The sequence below is a fragment of the Monopterus albus genome, unplaced genomic scaffold (assembly GCF_001952655.1).
Source record: "Monopterus albus unplaced genomic scaffold, M_albus_1.0 scaffold196.1, whole genome shotgun sequence".
NCBI classification, from domain to species: Eukaryota; Metazoa; Chordata; class Actinopteri; order Synbranchiformes; family Synbranchidae; genus Monopterus; species Monopterus albus.
The window spans coordinates 1,108,707-1,114,558 of record NW_018128076.1 but is presented as its reverse complement, the minus strand read 5'-3'; positions in this window follow the sequence as shown (position 1 = coordinate 1,114,558).

Here is a 5,852-nt window from a genome sequence, read left to right as displayed (position 1 = left end):
TGTCGAGTCCTCCTTCCTATTTTCCTCCTCGGAACAGGGTCTTGGTTTTGCACTGGGTCAAAACATACTTTCTGTCCCACGGGCAAAATATGGTTGCGATGGAGTATTTTGACAGGCCCAACTCCATCTTCTGGTTTCAGCCGAAACACAGGTAGGTGTGACATTTGACTTTCCACAACATAAGGCGTTGAAACCCAGCGGTCTGCTAGTTTATGTTTCCCTTGTAAGCCAAGGTTGCGGATGAGAACTCGATCTCCAGGTAACAGTTGTGTGAACTTTACTTTCTGATCATATCTTTGTTTGTTTCCTTTATTTTGTTTAGCCGCAGCTGACTCGGCGAGTTCATAAGCAGCTTTCAGTTCTTTTCTCATGTCTGCTACATACTTGAGGTATGTCTCTTTGCGTGTGTTGTCACTTGATGTTCCAAAACACAAGTCCACAGAAATCTTTGCTTCACGCCCAAACATAAGAGAGTACGCTGAAAACCCAGTGGCCTCGTTTGGTGTGCAATTGTAAGCGTGGACTAGATGTGCAATGTGTTGACTCCATTTCCTTTTCTCGTTGGGCTCAAGGGTTCCGAGCATATCCAATAGTGTTCTATTGAATCTTTCAGGCTGGGGATCCCCTTGAGGATGGTATGGGGTGGTTCTTGATTTATCAACACCGAGGGAACTGAGCAACTCATGAATGAGACGACTTTCAAAGTCTCTACCCTGATCACTATGCATGCGTCTCGGCAGACCGTAGTGGACAAAGTACTTCTCAAGCAAGACTTTAGCCACGGTTGCAGCTTTCTGATCTTTCGTAGGGAAGGCTTGTGCATAGCGTGTGTAGTGATCTGTAATGACCAGAACATTCTCTGTGTTACTAGAGTCTGGCTCAATGGACAAGAAATCCATGCATACCATCACTTTGCATGTGAAACAGTGGGGCTACTCTCTTCTGAAGAGTCTCTTTCTCCCTATGCACCTCATGCAGTTTTTGCAGTGTTCTTCAATGTCTGATTTCATTTTAGGCCAATAAAACCTCCCTTTAATAAGTCCATAAGTTTTGTCAATGCCTAAATGACCAGAATCATCATGGAGGGCTTTCATCACTGTTTGTCCGAACTATTGAGGTTGTTCATTTCAGCTTTGATCGCACTGAGTTCACTTTTGAGTCGTTCAACCTCAGAATCAGGTTGGTTTTCGTGCACTGGTTGGGTGACCGAGGCAACTGGTTTTGACATGACTGTCCTTTTCGCAGCAGTTCTGTCTTGTAACATGTCCTCTTCCTCTCTGACTTCTTTTAACAGATCACTGAAGGAAGGTGGAGGTCTTAGTTTGTTGGTCATGCGTATACGCATTGCAATCATACCATGTGGTAATGAACCTCGAACGACTTGTTCAATGCGGAGTCGGTTCATGTCAGCTAACTGCAAACTGTCATGTATTGTGCATGTGGGTTGTACTGACATCTGTTGGGGTAGTCGGGTACTGCGGGTAACCCGGATGTAAGATAACTGAAGGCCATAATAAATCAGTACTGAACATCACATTACGCTCCGATTGTTCTTGTGTGTCTAGTATAAATAGAAGAAATACTACAGACACAACAAAAGTGGCGATGAGGATAAAACACAGATGCCCAGCGGTTTTCGGAGTGTGAGACAGCACGGCCTGGTTTCTTCTGTGTGCCGCAGTTGCACACTAGATTCGGAGACTATGAGCTAACTTGCTGATTAGCATTAGCTGACTGGAGGACAGGTTACGACAGCGCAAGTGAGAGGCAACAGTGACTGTGAGTAACTGGGCTACGAGACTACGAGAGAAGTCCACATGGCGGGGATCATTGGGAGTATTGGTCCGTTCGACGAAAATACAGAACAGTGGAGCTCCTACATGGAGCGTTTCAATTATTTTGCTGAGGCTAATGACATTGATAGGGAGAAGCTTGTGCCAACATTTTTAAGCGTAATGGGTGCTAAAACCTTTAATCTGCTACGTTCCCTTGTGCAACCTGATAAGCCAGGAACTAAGTCCTATGACGCCATAGTAAACACTTTGGCAGCTCACTTCTCACCGAAACCCTTGGTAATTGCTGAGCGTTTTCACTTCCTTAAGAGAAATCAGGAGGAAGGGGAATCTGTGACCGTCTTTGTAGCAGCATTAAAGAAGTTAGCGGAATATTGTGAATTTAATGAGGTGTTGAAGGACACTATTAGAGATAGACTAGTGTGTGGGTTGAGGAGCGAGGCTATCCAGAAACGCCTGCTAACTGAAAGTGCACTAACCTTGGAGAAAGCCATTGAGATAAGTGTTTCCATGGAGTTAGCTTGAGGGTCCGTAAAAATAAATGTGAGTTCTTCCAGCCTTCCGTTGAATATCTAGGACATGTCATTGACTCTCAAGGACTGCATAAGGCACCATCTAAGGTGAAGGCAATTGTTGAGGCACCACCACCTCAGAACGTGAGTCAGCTACGATCCTATCTTGGATTATTGAACTATTATGGGAAGTTCATTGCAAACTTGTCATCCATGCTGAGACCACTACACAAGTTGTTGAGTCATGATGGAGTGTGGAAGTGGACGGAACAATGTGAGAGGGCATTTGCTCAAACAAAAGTGGCACTATTGGAGTCAGATGCATTGACACACTTTGACCCCTCACTCCCTTTGCAGCTGGCATGTGATGCTTCACCATATGGTGTAGGAGCAGTTGTTTCGCACATCATGCCAAACGGTGATGAAAGACCAATTGCTTTTGCCTCGCGCACACTCAGCAAGGTGGAGAGCAAGTACGCACAGATTGAGAAGGAAGCTTTGGGGATCATTTTTGGCATTCGAAAGTTTCATCAGTATCTGTTTGGAAGGAAGTTCATTCTCTTAACAGATCACCGCCCTCTCACAACAATATTGGGTCCCCATACTGGCATCCCTCCCCTGGCTGCAAGTAGGATGCAAAGGTGGGCCTTACTGCTGTCTGCTCACACATATGAGATTAGATATCGGAAGTCAGAACTACACGGAAATGCTGATGGTCTCTCTCGGTTGCCCCTCCCAGTGGATCATGTGGAACCACGCCCGGCTGAGATTTTCTACTTTCGACAGGTAGAGGGTGCACCAATCACATCTTCGCAAGTGAGTCGGCACACCAGAAATGACCCTGTACTTTCTAAGCTGATGGATGTAGTCACTAATGGTGGAAGTACCAGGCTCCCGGAGTTTCAGCCATACAACAGAAACCTGTATGAGCTATCAGTGCAGGCAGGATGTCTTCTGTGGGGACAAAGGGGACTTGTTCCACCCACTCTACAGAACAGGGTGTTGCAGCAACTACATCATGGACACTGTGGGATGGTCCGCATGAAAGAGCTTGCCAGAAGTTACTTCTGGTGGCCAGGACTTAACAAGCAAATTGAAGAAACTGCAAGGACCTGCCCTTCATGCCAGAAATTCCGCAACATGCCACAGCCTGCTCCACTTCACCCGTGGGAGTGGCCGGAGGAACCGTGGAAACATGTTCATATTGATTTCGCCGGCCCATTTGAGGATAAGATGTTTCTGGTAGCTGTGGATGCACATAGTAAATGGCCGGAAGTGTGCATTATGAGATCCACCACAACTGAGAAAACAGTTGAGAGACTTGGGGAAATGTTCAGCCGATTTGGGTTCCCTGAACAACTGGTGAGTGACAATGGCCCCCAGTTCACTGCACCGGAGTTTGAGAAATTTCTGGATGTAAATGGAATACAACACATTCGCTCGGCTCCGTATCATCCATCCACTAACGGACTAGCTGAGAGGTTCATCCAGAGTATGAAACAGGCCTTGAAGGCATCACTGGAACAAGGTTCACTCCACCAGAGACTGAATAACTTTCTGCTGTCATACAGGAATGTCCCACACTCCACTACCAAGGTCGCTCCTTCTGAACTATTCATAAAAAGGAAGTTGCGCACCTTTTTTGATTTACTGAAACCACCCCAGACCAAAGACATTGTTTTGCAAAAACAACAAGCACAGGTTGAGAGACGTAGCCTACGGGCAAGAGAGAGGATCTTTCATCCTGGAGACCAGGTGTTAGCACGAAACTACCATGGCAAACAGAAGTGGGTTCCTGCTAAGGTCATAGCACAGACCGGTCCTGTGTCTTACACAGTTGAGACCCCTGAAAATGTTGTCTGACGCAGACATACGGATCAGTTACTGCATGGACCTAGGACGCCTGTAGACCCTCTTGAAGGTGATGCTGAACTATACAAACATGTCAGCCCTACACCGTCTGCTTGGGTTGGGGACAGACCCATGCCAGTCCAACTCCTGTGGCTGTTCCCGATACTGAACTGTCAGCACCTCCCATACCAGTTTCCATTCCTGTTACTGGGGAGCCGTCGGTTGACAGCATTGTTCGCCGATATCCTCAGAGAGAACGGCAACCACCCGTGCGTATGAATCTTTAACTAGCGACTTACCTAAATATGGGGCAGAATAATCCCCAGGGTAATGTCAGGGTTTGAGTAGTCCACCTCATTCCCTTATTGTAGTGACAACTGGACTATGTTGTTGGTTAATGTTAATTTGTGAAAGTAACTAAGTTGTAAGTTGTAATGAGTTACTAGTTTTTTTTATATCTCCTTGCATGGATTTCGTGGTTATGCGAACCCTATGTTGTGTTGTGTTATGTTACCACTCCAGTTAGGTATCATCTTTACGCGGGGAGGAATATGTCATGTATTGAGCATGTGGGTTGTACTGACATCTGTTGGGGTAGTTGGGTACTGTGTTGTGACCCGGATGTAAAATATATGAAGGCCAGAATAAATCAGTACTGAACGGCACATTCTGCTCCGATTGTTCTTGTTGGGTCTAGTATAAATTGAAGGAATACTACTGACACAACACCGGCAATATGTAGCACTGATAACACACAAACTACAAATCCCATAATGCAGCGCAGCTGCCTTACCGAACGATAGGCTACCTGTAATCATTCCCGCGTCAATTACGTCAGATCAATCAAGTGTCTGTTGATGTATACAACCCTAATTTCAAGTCAGAGCTATCACCTAAAAATGGCCAAGAGAAAAATTGATTCTGAAAACAGAGCCTTTCAAAACCGGTGGGAGGCTGAGTATATGTTTACTGACATTGCCGGTAAACCCGTGTGTCTTAATTGTGGAGCTAATGTGGCTGTAATTAAGGAATATAATCTAAGACGGCACTACGAGACAAAACATCAGGATAAGATGAAAAACGTGAATGCAGAGCAGAAGCTACAGAAGGTAGAGGAGTTGAAGAGGAATCTGACATCAGACGTTTTCACCAAAGCGAAATCACACAGTGAAGCTGCTGTGAAAGCTAGTTTTATTGCGGCAGAGGAGAATATCAGCCCGGCCATTTACCGAGGGAGAGTTTCTGAAGAGCTGCATGATGAAAGTGTGCGATGTCTTGTGTCCAGACAAAAAGCAGGTGTTTGCAAATGTAAGCCTTAGCAGAAATACGGTTGCTAATTTTATGCTCAAGTTTATTTATTTTGGAATAATATTGTATCCTGTCTGTTTCGATTCATATTTTTGTTCGAAAAATGTTTAGTTTTAGTCTGTTCAGTAAATGTTTATCCTGTTCAGCCCGCGACCTAAAGTGTGCTTTGACTTTTGGCCTCCTGTACGATTGAGTTTGACACCCCTGGTGTAAAGGCTTCATTTATAAAACAAGCTTTCAGGGAGGTGAAGCCTGTTCCTTGTCACTGAAATTAGACAACACTTCATCTGTTTACTCTAGTCACAGCCCTTAGTTTTTATAAGTAACAAAAAGAAAAAAACTTGCATACTGCAATCACAGTGATTACACCCTAGAACTTATATGCAGG